Raw genomic sequence first — 16460 nt, forward strand, 5'->3', positions numbered from 1 at the left:
ACGAAAAAAAATAGTAGGTCGGGATTTACTGTAGCAGTTCCGGTGATGGGGTCCTGGTGGAGCTCCGGCGACGTCCTCCGGTGGCCCTCTGGCGTCGGGGAAGGGACGGTCGGGGGTGGAAGAGCAGGGCGGAGCAGCTGGTGGCGGCGGTGGGTGGCGGAGAGGGCCGGTGGTGGGTGGGGCAGAGCAAATGGCGGCGGCGGCGGCGAACTCCGGCGGGGCGGCTCGGCAACGTGGGGCGAGGAGAGGAGGGACTAGGTGGGGGAATGGATGCGCGATGTGGCTATTTATAGGGGGAGGAGGTCGTATTGGAGGAGGGGGCGAGGGATTTCGTGAATCCCGCGATTCCGGCGATGCTCCGGCGGTGGCTGTAGATCGTGAGTATCTTGTCTGGAGGAAGGAGATGATTCGGTTCGGATCGGGCCGGATTTGGCCCAGGAAAACAGTACCTTCCCTTTTTTTGAATAACCCGCGAAGAAAAATCATTTTTGAAAATAAAATGAAAACAAAATATAGGAGTATTATATATCAAAATGATCAGAAAAATAAGCCCAATTTAATGGGATATTTTCCAGCAGAAAATAAAATACTTTTTGAAAAGTCATTTTTTTAAATTCAAACAAAAATCAAAATGACTTCCAAAACTCTATGGAAAATTTATTCCAACATTTTTGGGGTGTCATGTTACTCCCTCTCAACACTTTTGTTCAAGTGTTCTTTGTCAGAAAAGTTTTTGAATAAAACTCAAATGCCACTTTGAGTTAAAATAAATAAATTAAATGACAACTTCAAAATGAAATTTTTCTTTACTTCCCACTCTCTTTCATTGAAGAAATCATGAGGATCATTGAGTGGCATGAAGTTTGAAATATTTCCAAATTCAAATATTTTCAAACAGAAACTTTTTTTGGAAAGTCCTTTTTATTCCCTCTCAACAAAAATTCAAAAGTTCAAAATTCTAATAAATTTCACTCAATCAATCACTCAACAAGCAATCAACAATCATATATTTTAATTATTATGACATTCCAAAATTTATAATTTTGGGATGTTACAGGTCATCAAGACTCTTTTCTGGCGCCGTTGCCGGGGAGTGTAGCACCTTTGGTAGGTGGAATTTGGTAAGGAAAAATTTATATAGTGTGCTGAAATTTACTGTCACTTGCTACTATGGAAAGTAATTCTCTGAGGGGCTTGTTCGGGGTATCTTCACCCCATCTAGTAGAGCAAAGAGTTGCTCCTCAACCTACTGAACCTATTGAAAATGAAACTCCTTTTGAATTTCCTTCGGTTATGATGGAAAAACTGCTAGCTAACCCTTTTACAGGAGATGGAACAAAGCATCCTGATGAGCACTTAATATATGTGGATGAAGTTTGTGGATTATTTAAGCTTGCAGGTATACCCGATGATGTTGCTAAGAAGAAGGTCTTCCCTTTATCTTTGAAGGGAGACGCATTGATATGGTATAGGCTATGTGATGATATGAGATCATGGAACTATAAAAGATTGAAGTTGGAATTTCATCAAAAGTATTACCCTATGCATCTTGTTCATCGTGATCGCAATTATATATATAATTTCTGGCCTCGCGAAGGAGAAAGCATCGCTCAAGCTTGGGGGAGGCTTAAATCAATGTTATATTCATGCCCCAATCATGAGCTCTCTAGAGAAATAATTATGCAAAGTTTTTATGCTCGGCTTTCTCATAATAATCTAACCATGCTTGATACTTCTTGTGTTGGCTCTTTTATGAGGAAGACTATTGAATTCAGATGGAATTTATTGGATAGAATTAAACGCAACTCTAAAGATTGGGACCTCGATGAAGGTAAGGAGTCAGGTATGACACCTAAGTTTGATTGTGTTAAGTCTTTTATGGATACCGATATTTTCCATAAGTTTAGCACTAAATATGGACTTGACTCTGAGATAGTAGCTTCTTTCTATGAATCTTTTGCTACTTATGTTGATCTCCCTAAGGAGAAGTGGTTTAAATATCATCCTCCCATAGAAGTAAAAGTAGCTGCACCTATTAAAGTTGAAGAAAAGACTGTCACTTATAATGATCCTATTGTTCCTACTTCTTATGTTGAGAAACCACCTTTCCCTGTTAGAGTAAAGGATCATGCTAAAGCTTCAACTGTTGTTCGTAAAAGCAATATTAGAACTTATACACCCCCTGAGCAAGTTAACGTAGAACCTAATATTGCTATTGTTAAAGATCTCTTGTCTGATAATATTGATGGGCATGTTATTCAGTTCGAAGGTGAAACTGCTAGAATTGCTAAACCTTGTGCTAAAGATAAACATAGACCTGTGGTAGGTGTGCCTGTTATTTCTGTTAAAATAGGAGATCATTGTTATCATGGCTTATGTGATATGGTTGCGAGTGCTAGTGTTATACCGCATACTTTATATGAAGAAATTAAGAGTGAAATTGCACCTGCTGAGTTAGAAGGTATTGATGTCACAATTAAACTTGCCAATAGAGATACTATTTCACCAATTGGAATTGTTAGAGATGTTGAAGTCTTGTGTGGGAAAACTAAATATCCTGCTAATTTTCTTGTTCTTACTTCTCCGCAAGATAGCTTTTGTCCCATTATATTTGGTAGACCCTTCTTGAACACTGTTAATGCTAGGATAGATTGCAAAAAGAATGTTGTTACTATTGGCTTGGATGATATGGTTCATGAGTTTAATTTCTCTAAATTTAGTAAACAACATCGTGAGGAAGAATTACCTAGTAAGGATGAAATTATTGGTCTTGCTTCTGTTGCCGTACCTCCTAGTGATCCTTTAGAACACTATTTGCTAGACCATGAAAATGATATGTTCATGAATGAAAGAAGGGAAATAGATGAAGTATTCTTTAAACAGGAACCTATTCTGCAACACAATTTGCCTGTTGAAATTTTAGGGGATCCTCCTCCACCCAAGGGTGATCCCGTGTTTGAGCTTAAACCGTTGCCTGATAATCTTAAATATGCTTATATTGATGAAAAGAAGATATATCCTGTTATTATTAGTGCTAACCTTTCAGAGCATGAAGAAGAAAGATTATTGAAAACTCTGAGGAAGCATCGTGCTGCTATTGGATATACTCTTGATGATCTTAAGGGCATTAGTCCCACTCTATGTCAACATAAAATTAATTTGGAAGCAGATGCCAAACCAGTTCGTGATCCTCAATGACGTTTGAATCCTAAAATGAAAGAAGTGGTAAGAAAAGAAATACTCAAGCTTCTGGACGCAGTTATAATTTATCCCGTTGCTGATAGTCAGTGGATAAGTCCTGTCCATTATGTCCCTAAGAAGGGAGGTATTACTGTTGTTCCTAATGATAAAGATGAATTGATTCCACAAAAATTATCACAGGTTATAGGATGGTAATTGATTTCCGTAAATTAAATAAGGCTACTAAGAAAGATCATTACCCCTTACCTTTTATTGATCGAATGCTAGAAATATTATGCAAACATACACATTACTGCTTTCTAGATGGTTATTCTGGTTTCTCTCAAATACCTGTGTCGGCTAGAGATCAATCAAAGACTACTTTTACATGCCCTTTTTGTACTTTTGCTTATAGACGTATGCCTTTTGGTCTATGTAATGCACCTGCTACCTTTCAAAGATGCATGATGGCTATATTCTCTGACTTTTGTGAAAAGATTTGTGAGGTTTTCATGGACGATTTTTCCGTCTATGGTTCCTCTTTTGATGATTGCTTGAGCAATCTTGATCGAGTTTTGCAGAGATGTGAAGAAACTAATCTTGTATTGAATTGGGAAAAGTGCCACTTTATGGTTAATGAAGGTATTGTCTTGGGGCATAAAGTTTCTGAAAGAGGTATTGAAGTTGATAAAGCCAAGGTCGATGCTACTGAAAAGATGCCATGTCCCAAGGACATCAAAGGTATAAGAAGTTTCCTTGGTCACGCCGGATTTTATAGGAGGTTCATTAAGGACTTCTCAAAAATTTCTCGGCCTCTGACTAATTTATTGCAAAAATATACACCATTTGTCTTTGATGATGATTGTGTAGAAGCATTTGAAATACTTAAGAAAGCATTAGTCTCTGCACCTGTTGTTCAGCCACCTGATTGGAATTTACCCTTTGAAATTATGTGTGATGCTAGTGATTATGATGTAGGTGCTGTTCTAGGGCAAAGAGTTGATAAGAAATTAAATGTTATTCATTATGCTAGTAAGACTCTAGACAATGCTCAAAGAAATTATGCTACTACTGAAAAAGAGCTTTTAGCAGTTGTATTTGCTTGTGATAAGTTCAGACCTTATATTGTTGATTCTAAAGTAACTATTCACACTGATCATGCTGCTATTAAATACCTTATGGAAAAGAAAGATGCTAAACCTAGACTTATTAGATGGGTTCTCTTGCTACAAGAATTTGATTTGCATATTGTTGATAGAAAGGGAGCTAAGAACCCCGTTGCAGACAACTTGTCTAGGTTAGAGAATGTTCTTGATGACCCACTACCTATTAATGATAGCTTTCCTGATGAACAATTAAATGTTATAAGTACTTCTCGTAGTACTCCTTGGTATGCTGATTATGCTAATTATATTGTTGCTAAATTTATACCACCTAGCTTCACATACCAGCAAAAGAAAAAGGTTTTGTATGACTTGAGACATTACTTTTGGGATGACCCGCATCTTTATAAAGAAGGAGTAGATGGTGTTATTAGACGTTGTGTACCTGAGCATGAATAGGAACAGATCCTACGCAAGTGTCATTCCGAGGCTTATGGAGGACACCACGCTGGAGATAGAACTGCACATAAGGTATTGCAATCTGGTTTTTATTGGCCTACTCTCTTCAAGGATGCCCGTAAGTTTGTCTTGTCTTGTGATGAATGTCAAAGAATTGGTAATATTAGTAGATGTCAAGAAATGCCTACGAATTATTCACTTGTTATTGAACCATTTGATGTTTGGGGCTTTGATTATATGGGACCTTTTCCTACCTCTAATGGATACACACATATTTTAGTGGCTGTTGATTACGTTACTAAGTGGGTAGAAGCTATTCCAACTAGTAGTGCTGATCATAACACTTCTATTAAAATGCTTAAGGAAGTTATTTTTCTGAGGTTTGGAGTCCCTAGATATTTAATGACTGATGGTGGTTCACACTTTATTCATGGTGCTTTCCATAAAATGCTTGCTAAGTATGATGTTAATCATAGAATTGCATCTCCTTATCACCCACAGTCTAGTGGTCAAGTAGAATTGAGCAATAGAGAGCTCAAATTAATTTTGCAAAAGACTGTTAATAGGTCTAGAAAGAATTGGTCTAAGAAACTTGATGATGCATTATGGGCTTATAGAACTGCATATAAAAATCCTATGGGTATGTCTCCGTATAAAATGGTTTATGGAAAAGCATGTCACTTACCTCTCGAACTAGAACATAAGGCATATTGGGCTATTAAAAGAGCTCAACTATGATTTTAAACTTGCCGGTGAGAAGAGGTTATTTGATATTAGCTCACTTGATGAATGGAGAACCCAAGCTTATGAAAATGCCAAGTTGTTTAAAGAAAAAGTTAAAAGATGGCATGACAAAAGGATACAAAAGCGTGAGTTTAATGTAGGTGATTATGTATTGCTATACAACTCTCATTTAAGATTTTTTGCAGGAAAACTCCTCTCTAAATGGGAAGGCCCCTATGTTATCGAAGAGGTCTATCGTTCCGGTGCCATAAAAATCAACAACTTCGAAGGCACAAATCCGAAGGTGGTAAACGGTCAAAGAATCAAACATTATATCTCAGGTAATCCCATAAATGTTGAAACCAATATTATTGAACATGTAACCCCGGAGGAATACATAAGGGACACCTTCCAGACCGTTTCAGACTCCGAAAAGGAATAGGTATGTGGTACGGTAAGTAAACCGACTCCAAAACAATTTTTAAGGCAATATCTCTCCGTTTTGGAATATTTAGAAAAAAGAAAAATAAGTAGCAGTCCGGGAAGGACACGAGGGCCCCACGAGGGTGGTGGGCGCGCCCCCCTACCTCGTGAGCACCTCGTGTGCCTTCTGGAGTCCGTTTTCTTGCATGATACGTATTTTGGTCGGTAAAAATTCATTATATAACCTCCCGAAGGTTTTGACTCCCGTATCACGCAAATATCCTCTGTTTTCGTTTCGAGCTGTCCTGTTGCAGATTAAATCCACATGTCTTCCCAAGATTCGGAAGGAGAAATCTATGTGGATGATTACTTAGCAAATCCCAAGGTCTATGGAGATGTGGAACACAATGGATGGACCACGGAGGAAGAAGAGGACTATGAACCCAAGGGGAAGGAGGAGACGAGCTCAAATGAAGATGAAGCACCATTACCTCAACCTGGGGACATGCACGTGGAGTTCAAAAAGTCAAGTCTCCCTGATAGGGTAAAGAAACCCAAGTTCGAGTTTATCCCTTTTCGTCTCTTGCAGGAAAATAAGCGGGACCTATGCAAAAAGATATTAACCCTGGAGTGGGAGATTGATGATCTGAGGGATCAAAATGCCGTCCTCAAGCGCAAATTAAGGGAGAAGCCTAAGCCATCAACTAAGGCAACATCACCACCACCTTATTCACCGACAAAGGAGACATAATCACATGGGTATGGGTACTCCCCTTGGCAACTGCCAAGCTTGGGGGAGGTGCCCCGGTATGTATCACAATCACAACTCCTATCTTTACCGTTTTTTCTTAGTTCGATCCTATTAGTAGTATCTTGATCTAGTAGAATAAAGTTTATGACATGATCTAGTTTTGAGTTTGCTTTATGATCTCTCTTTGTAATCGAGTCCGTGAGCTATATATAATAAAGATTAGTGTTGAGTCAAGGGCTCGATTATTTTGCCATGATCTTGGATGAATAAAAGAAAAGAGAAAAATAATAAAAAGAAACAAAGAGTTCATATTGATCTTATTGAGAGTAATGACTTCACATAGAAAGAGTATGATGATTAAAAGTTGTTGGGAGTTGGTAGACATAGCTTTGGTCATTGTTGCAATTAATAGGAAGTAATAAGGAAAGAGAGGTTTTCACATATAGATATATTATCATTGACATCTTTTATGATTGGGAGCACTCATTAAAATATGACATGCTAAAGGGTTGATGTTGGACAAGGAAGACAACGTAATGAGTTATGTCTTTCTTATATCTGAGATAAAGTATGTTGTCATGGATCCTCTAACTTGTTGAGCATGCCTTTCCCCCTCATGCTAGCCAAATTCTCAGCACCAAGTAGAAATACTACTTGTGCTTCCAAATACCCTTAAACCAGTTTTGCCATGAGAGTCCACCATATCTACCTATGGATTGAGTAAGATCCTTCAAGTAAGTTGTCGTCGGTGCAAAGCAATAAAAATTGCTCTAAATATGTATGATTGATTGGTGTGGGAGAAATAAGCTTTATACGATCTTGTGATGTGGAAGTAATAAAAGCGATGGACTGCATAATAAAGGTTCATATCACAAGGGGCAATATAAAGTGACGTTCTTTCGCATTGAGATTTTGTGCATCCAACCATAAAAGCGCATGGCAACCTCTGCTTCCCTCTGCGAAGGGCCTATCTTTTATTATTATCTTCTACCTTATGCAAGAGTCATGGTGATCTTCACCTTTCCTTTTTCATTTTATCCTTTGGCAAGCTCAGCATGTTGGAAAGAACATGATATATATATATATATATATATATATATATATATATATATCTAATTGGATATAGGGGAGCATGAATTATTATTGTTGACATTACCCTTGAGGTAAAAGGTTGTGGGGCAAAACTATAATCCCCTATCTTTCTCTGTGTCCGATTAAAACTTCATAACCACAAGTATTGCGTGAGTGTTAGCAATTATGAAGGACTAAATGATAGTTGAGTATGTGGACTTGCTTTTTAGCTCTGACATAGACTCTTTCCGATGTTATGATAAATTGCAATTGCTTCAGTGACTGAGATTATAGTTTGTCGGAGCCCAATAAGGTTTATGATTTATACTTTTGCATTGTGAATAGATCATCACTTGAACATAAGTAATCATATGACAAAATCTATATATGTTGTTGTTATGAGAATAATCATGATGCCTTCATGTCCGTATTTTATTTTTATCGACGCCTCTACCTCTAAACATGAGGACATATTTATTGTTATCGGCTTTTCGCTTGAGGACAAGCGAGGTCTAAGCTTGGGGGAGTTGATACGTCCATTTTGCATCATGCTTTTATATCGATATTTATTGCATTATGGGCTGTTATTTCACTTTATGTCACAATACTTATGGCTATTCTCTCTTATTTTACAAGGTTTACATGAAGAGGGAGAATACCTGCAGATGGAATTCTGGGCTCGAAAAGGAGCAAATATTAGAGACCTATTCTGCGCAACTCCAAAAGTCCTGAAACTCCACGGAACATCTTAAAATAAATAAAGAAAAATCCTCGCCAAAGATGAAGGCCAGGGGGCCCACACCCTGCTCACGAGGGTGGGGGGCGCCCCCCCCCCCTCTTAGGGCGCGCCCCCTACCTCGTGGGCCCCCTGGTGGCTCTCCGACGTCCATCTTCTCCTATATGAAGTCTTTCGATGAGAAAAAAATAGGAAGGAACTTTTCAGGACGAGACTCCGCCGCCACAAGGCGGAACCTTGGCAGAACCAATCTAGAGCTCCAGTAGAGCTGTTCTGCCGGGGATACTTCCCTTCGGGAGGGGGAAATCATCACCATCGTCATCACCAACGCTCCTCTCATCGGGAGAGGGCAATCTCCATCAACATCTTCACCAGCACCATCTCATCTCCAAACCCTAGTTCATCTCTTGTATCCAATTCTTGTCTCAAAGTCCGGGATTGGTGCTAGTAGATTGCTAGTAGTGTTGATTACTCCCTGTAGTTGATGCTAGTTGGTTTATTTGGTGGAAGATCATATGTTCAGATCCTATATGCATATTATTACCCCTCTGATTATGAACATGAATATGCTTTGTGAGTAATTACGTTTGTTCCTGAGGACAAGGGAAATGTCTTGCTATTAGTAGTCATGTGAATTTGGTATTCGTTTGATATTTTGATAAGATGTATGTTGTCTAGCTTCTACTGGTGTTATGTGAACGTCGACTACATAACACTTCACCATTATTTGGGCCTAGAGGAAGGCATTGGGAAGTAATAAGTAGATGATGGGTTGCTAGAGTGACAGAAGCTTAAACCCTAGTTTATGCGTTGCTTTGTAAGGGGCTGATTTGGATCCACATGTTTCATGCTATGGTTAGGTTTACCTTAATACTTTTGTTGTAGTTACGGATGCTTGCAATAGAGGTTAATCATAAGTGGGATGCTTGTTCAAGAAAGAACAGCACCCAAGCACCGGTCCACCCACATATCAAATTATCAAACTATCGAACGCGAATCATATGAACGTGATGAAAACTAGCTTGACGATATTCCCATGTGTCCTCGGGAGCGCTTTTCCTATTATAAGAATTTGTTCCGGCTTGTCCTTTGCTACAAAAAGGATTGGGCCACCTTGCTGCACTTTATTTACTTTTGCTTGTTACAATTTATCTTATCACAAAACTATCTGTTACCACTTATTTCAGTACTTGCAGAGAATACCTTGCTGAAAACTGCTTATCATTTCCTTCTGCTCCTCGTTGGGTTCGACACTCTTACTTATCGAAAGGACTACGATAGATCCCCTATACTTGTGGGTCATCAATGATATGAACAACATGCCATGCACATTATCCAAAATAGATACAATGATTTTCTTTGCCCTTCATCTATGCTTGTTATGTTGACATGGTAATCCAGTAGTGTGGTGAAGCTCCCCGCATTATGAACAATGCCAAATTATGCTATTGATATTTTGAACATACTCTTTATTTTCTAATTTGAAATTGGATATAATTGACAGAACAGTTATCATCTTTGTTTATACACGTGCAAAACCTGTCATCTCTCTGCTTTGTTTCAGGGTGATATGCCTGATGGCATGCACAAGTCTGTTGAAGGTTGTGAGAAAAACCCAACATATATTGCAGCAAATAAGGCAAAACATCTTGAAGATAGCGAGACAACCCCAAAGTCTTGTCTTGATGCAGTGTTCAAGTTACTTGAGACTAACAGTCAGACAAGCTCATAGAATTCGTTGTCTGAATCAGTTCGACTTCTTCAGTCCCAAGTTCTAGCAGAAAGGCATTCTACAACTCAACTTCGACTTGAAGTCCTATCTCTAAGAAAGATTATGGAGAACACCAATGAGAACCTCATCGCTAAACAGCTACACCTGGAAGCTATGATCGACATGCTAGGTCGGTCTCACAGCCTTGCTCAGCAGCTTGCGCAGCAGTTTCCCTGCAAGGCTAACCTTTCTTGAACTGTCTTGGAAGTGGTCTCGGTTCAGTATTATTTTGTTACGCTGCAATGGTGCCCAGTTTTTGTAATCTGCTTCTTCGTTGCGCTTTATGATCACTGGTGGCGAACTTTGATGCCCAGTGGATGTAATATACCTTAAATCCTTTATTGTGTAGTGTAGGTTTATTCTTAGTTACTATGCCGTAATTTCTTTATTGTATAGAGTAGGTTTGCTCTTAATTCCTACTAGTTACGCAGCAGCCCGAAATGAACCCCGGCCCATGATTGTGCGAATCAAATCACGGGCTTTTAACAGGCCAAAATTGTTTGGGTCCTTGTTTGGCCCAATCAGATATCGGCTGCGAGCAGGCCGGATGCAAACCAAGCCGTAGTTAGGCCCAACTATATGACGGGCTTTTAACAGGCCGAGTTTAATATAGGGCCGAAATGTTAAACGGGCCCTTAACAGGCCAAAACTAATATCAGGTCGAATTACTAAGTGGGCCTTTAGCAAGTGGGCCCAAAAGCATAGTGTCCAGTTGACAGGCCGAATCTGATATGGGCCATAATTGAGCCCAAAGCCTCTTAAAGGGTCGGACCTGATCTGGGCCGTAATTTGGCCCAGAACGTGGTAGGCTTTTAACGGGCCGGATCTCATATGGGCCACTATTAGGCCCAGAGCGTGGTAGGCCATTAATGGCCCGGATCAAATATGGGCCGGCATTTGGCCCAAAACATGGCAGCCAGTTAATGGGCCGGCCTACTAGGGTCCTCAAAATCTTGTGGGCCTATAGCTGGGCCGGCCCATTAATGTCGGCGAAATCTCGTGGGCCTTTAGCTGGGCCGGCCCATTATGACCCGCAAGAATCTTGTGGGCCTTTACCTGGGCCGGCCCATTATGGCACAAAAAAATCTCATGGGCCTTTACCTGGGCCGGCCCATTATGGCCCGCAAAATCTTGTGGGCCTTTAGCTGGGCCAACCCATTATGGTCCGCAAAATTTCATGGGCCTTTAGCTGGGCCGGCCCATTATGGTCCGCAAAATCTTGTGGGCCTCTAGTTGGGCCGGCCCATTTAAACTTGTTGGGTCGTGCCACGTGTTGACGTATCATAGGCGCCTTCTGTCCAGTGAGTGGATGACATCTGTCCCGACGATGAGCCGACACGTGTTTCCTCTAGCCAATGATGATTTTACACGTGGAAAATCCCCATTGGTCGGGGCTGTTAACGGGTTATCAGATCCAAAACCCGACCCGATAGCTTAACGGCGTTCCATTACGGTGGATGCCATGTGTCGGTCACCCTTGACGAAAGCACTTCTGTGATGCGCAATTTATCGTCATGGAAGTGGACACTTCCGTGATGATAATTTTGGTAATGTCATGGAACACTTCTACGACAGCACAGGTATGACTATCTTGATTCTGTCATAAATTTGTCATGGATGTACATGCATGACAAAAAAAGCGACCTACTGTGACAAACACGTATCATCACGGAAGTGTATTTTTTTGTAGTGATGATGTCAACTACATGATCATGCAAAGCAATATGACAATGATGTAACGTGTCATAAAAAACGGGACGGTGGTAAGTTGCATGGCAATATATCTCGGAATGGCTATGGAAATGCCATAATAGGTAGGTATGGTTGCTATTTTGAGGAAGGTATATGATGGGTGTACGATACCGGCAAAAGGTGCGCGGTATTAGAGAGGCTAGCAATGGTGGAAGGGTGAGAGTGCGTATAATCCATGGACTCAGCATTAGTCATAAAGAACTCACATACTTATTGCAAACATCTATTAGTTATCGAAACGAAGTACTACGTGCATGCTCCTAGGGGGATAGATTGGTAGGAAAAGACCATCGTTCGTCCCCGACCGCCACTCATAAGAAAGACAATCAATAAATAAATCATGATCCGACTTCATCACATAACGGCTCACCATACGTGCATGCTACGGGAATCACAAACTTTAGAACAAGTATTTCTCAAATTCACAACTACTCAACTAGCATGACTCTAATATCACCATCTTCATATCTCAAAACAATCATAAAGAATCAAACTTCTCGTAGCATTCGATGCACTTTATGATAGTTTTTATTATACCCAACTTGGATGTTCATCACTTTAGGACTAATTTTATAGCCAAAGAAAATTACCATGTTGTTCTATAAGACTCTCAAAATAATATAAGTGAAGCATGAGAGATCAATAATTTCTATAAAATATAACCACCCCTGTGCTCTTAAAAAGATATAAGTGAAGCACTAGAGTAAAATTATCTAGCTCAAAAGATATAAGTGAAGCACATAGAGTATTCTAATAAATTACGATTAATGTGTGTCTCTCCAAAAGGTGTGTACAGCAAGTATTATTGTGGTAAACTAATAAGCAAATACTCAAATCATACAAGATGCTCCAAGCAAAACACATATCATGTGGTGAATAAAAATATAGCCTCAAGTAAAGTTACCAATGGACGAAGACGAAAGAGTGGATGCTTTCGGGGGCATCCCCAAGCTTAGGATTTTGGTTGTCCTTGAATTTTACCTTAGGGTGCCATGGGCATCGTCAAGCATAGGCTCTTGTCACTCCTTATTCCAAAATCCATCAAATCTTTACCCAAAACTTGAAAACTTCACAACACAAAACTCAACAGAAAATCTCATGAGCTCCGTTAGTATAAGAAAACAAACCACCACTTCAAGGTACTGTAATGAACTAATTATTTATTTACATTTGTGTTAAACCTACTGTATTCCAACTTCTCTATGGTTCATACCCCCCCTATACTAGCCATAGATTCATCAAACTAAACAAACAACACACGAAAAACAGAATCTGTCAAAAACAAAACAGTCTGTAGTAATATGTAGGTTTAGAATACTTATGTAATGCCAAAAATTCTGAACTAAATTGTTGGACGTGAGTAATTTGTATATTAATCATCTTCAAAAAGAATCAACCTAATCTCACTCTCTGGTAAAAAATGGCAGCTAATCTCGTGAGCACTAAAGTTTCTGTTTTTTACACCAAGATTGCAAAGACTTCCCCCAAGTCTTCCCAAAGGTTCTACTTGGCACAAACACTAATTAAAAACATAAAACCATATCTAAACAAAAGTTGGATGAATTATTTATTACTAAACAGGAACAAAAAGCAAGAAACAAAAATAAAATTGGGTTGCCTCCCAACAAGCGCTATCGTTTAACGCCCCTAGTTAGGCATAAAAACAAGAATAGATCTAGGTATTATCGTCTTTGGTATGCAATCCATAAGTGGATCTCACAATAGATTCATGAGGTAATTTAATTTTATTTCTAGGGAAGTGTTCCATGGCCTTCCTTAATGGAAATTGAAATCTAATATTTCCTTCTTTTGCATATCACACAAATCAACAAAGTTGTTTAGATGTGTAGCTGCATCTTCACTAGGAAGGCCAGAGAATTGATCTTTCATGACAAGATTCAGCAAAGCGACATTAATTTCACAAGATTCAGCATCAGTAATAGGAGCAATCGGAGTGCTAAGAAAATCATTGTTGTTGGTATTGAAAAAATCACACAATTTAGTATTATCTTGAACCATCGTGACAAACAATCCAACACACAAGCACACAAGAAGCAAGAAAAAGAGGCGAACGAAAAAGAGGACGAATAAAACGGCAAAGGTGAAGTGGGGGAGAGGAAAACGAGAGGAAAATGACAAATAATGTAATGCGAGGGATAAGAGTTTGTGATGGGTACTTGGTATGTCTGGACTTGTGCGTAGCTCTCCCCGGCAACGATGCCAGGAATCCTTCTTGCTACCTCTTGAGCATGCATTGGTTTTGCCTTGAAGATGAAAGGGTGATGCAGCAAAGCAGCGTAAGTATTTCCCTCAGTTTTTGAGAACCAAGGTATCAATCCAGTAGAAGACTACACGCAAGTCCCTCGTACCTGCACAAACAATCAAGAACCTTGCAACCAACGCGATAAAGGGGTTGTCAATCCCTTCACGGCCACTTGCAAAAGTGAGATCTGATAAAGATAATAAGATAATATATTTTTCATATTTTTATTGTATAGGTTGGCAAATAAAGATTGCAAAATAAAAGGCGGCAGAAATAGCAAGTAGATAGGAAAATAATATGATGGAAGATAGACCCGGGGGGCATAGGTTTCACTAGTGGCTTCTCTCAAGATAGCAAATTCTACGGTGGGTGAACAAATTACTGTCGAGCAATTGATAGAAAAGCGCATAGTTATGAGAATATCTAGGCATGATCATGTATATAGGCATCACGTCTATGACAAGTAGACCGAAACGATTCTGCATCTACTACTATTACTCCACATATCGACTGCTATCCAACATGCATCTAGAGTATTAAGTTCATAAGAACAGAGTAACGCATTAGGCAAGATGACATGATGTAGAGGGATAAACTCAAGCAATATGATATAAACCCCATTTTTTTATCCTTGATGGCAACAATACAATACGTGCCTTGCTGCCCCTACTGTCACTGGGAAAGGACATCGCAAGCTTGAACCCAAAGCTAAGCACTTCTCCCATTGCAAGAAAGATCAATCTAGTAGGCCAAACCAAACTGATAATTCGAAGAGACTTGCAAAGATATTAAATCATGCATAAAAGAATTCATAGAAGAATCAAATATTGTTCATAGATAATCTTGATCATAAACCCACAATTCATAGGATCTCGACAAACACACCGCAAAAAAATTACATCGAATAGATCTCCAAGAGAATCGAGGAGAACTTTGTATTGAGATCCAAAGAGAGAGAAGAAGCCATCTAGATAATAACTATGGACCTGAAGGTCTGTGGTAAACTACTCACACATCATCGAAGAGGCTATGGTGTTGACGTAGAAGCCCTCTGTGATCGATTCCCCCTCTGGCGGAGCACCGGAAAAGGCCCCAAGATGGGATCTCATGGGTACAGAAGGTTGCGGCGGTGGAAATAGGGTTTCGTGGTGCTCTCGGATGTTTTCGGGGTATATGAGTATATATAGGCGAAAGAAGTAGGTCGGTGGAGCCACGAGGGGCCCACGAGGGTGGGGGCACGCCTATCCCCCTTGGGTGTGCCCTCCTACCTCGTGGCCGCCTCGTTGCTTCCTTGACGTCCACTCCAAGTCTCATGGATTGCGTTTGTTCCAAAAATAACTCTCCCGAAGGTTTCATTCCATTTGGTATTCCTTTTCTGCGAAACACTGAAATAGGCAAAAAACAGCAATTTGCACTGGGCCTTTGATTATTAGGTTAGTCCCAAAAATAATATAAAAGTGCATAACAAAGCCCATTAAACATCCAAAACAGATAATATAATAGCATGGAACAATAAAAAATTATAGATACGTTGGAGGCGTATCATGTACCTGCGGGTAAGCTTTTGGGTTTTCTGGTTTCTAACAGAGGCATTGAAGCTAACCCGGAGAAAATCGAGGCTATTACTTCCTTAGCTAAACCGACATGCGTCAATGATGTTCAGCGTTTGGCGGGTCGTATCGCGGCCTTAAGCCGGTTCATAAGCCGGTTAGGGGAGAAGGCTATCCCTCTTTATCAGATTATGAAGAAGACAGATCACTTTATTTGGAGTGATGCTGCTAATCAAGCATTTGAGGATCTGAAGAAACAGTTGGCTAAGCCGCCCGTTCTTGCTGCTCCAATTGATAAAGAGCCTTTGTTGTTATACATGGCAGCTAATAGCCGGGCTGTCAGTGTAGCCATTGTGGTGGAAAGGAAATAGGCAGGCAAGGAGTACCCGGTTCAACGGCTAGTTTACTACATAAGTGAGGTACTTATGGAGTCCAAGCAGAGGTATCCGCACTGGCAGAAGCTTGTGTATGGGGTTTTCATGGCAAGCCGGAAGCTTAAGCAATATTTTCTGGGTCATCCCATTACTGTGGTTAGCTCTGCTCCTTTGGGAGACATCATCCAAAATAGGGAAGCCACAGGCCGGGTTGCCAAGTGGGCCATTGAGCTTGGACCGCATGGTTTGAAGTATGTGCCTCGTACGGCCATCAAGTCCCAAGGACTCGTGGATTTTATCAATG

Source organism: Triticum urartu, chromosome 7A, assembly GCF_056163025.1.
Source record: "Triticum urartu cultivar PI428250 chromosome 7A, HENAU_Tu73, whole genome shotgun sequence".
NCBI classification, from domain to species: domain Eukaryota; kingdom Viridiplantae; phylum Streptophyta; class Magnoliopsida; order Poales; family Poaceae; genus Triticum; species Triticum urartu.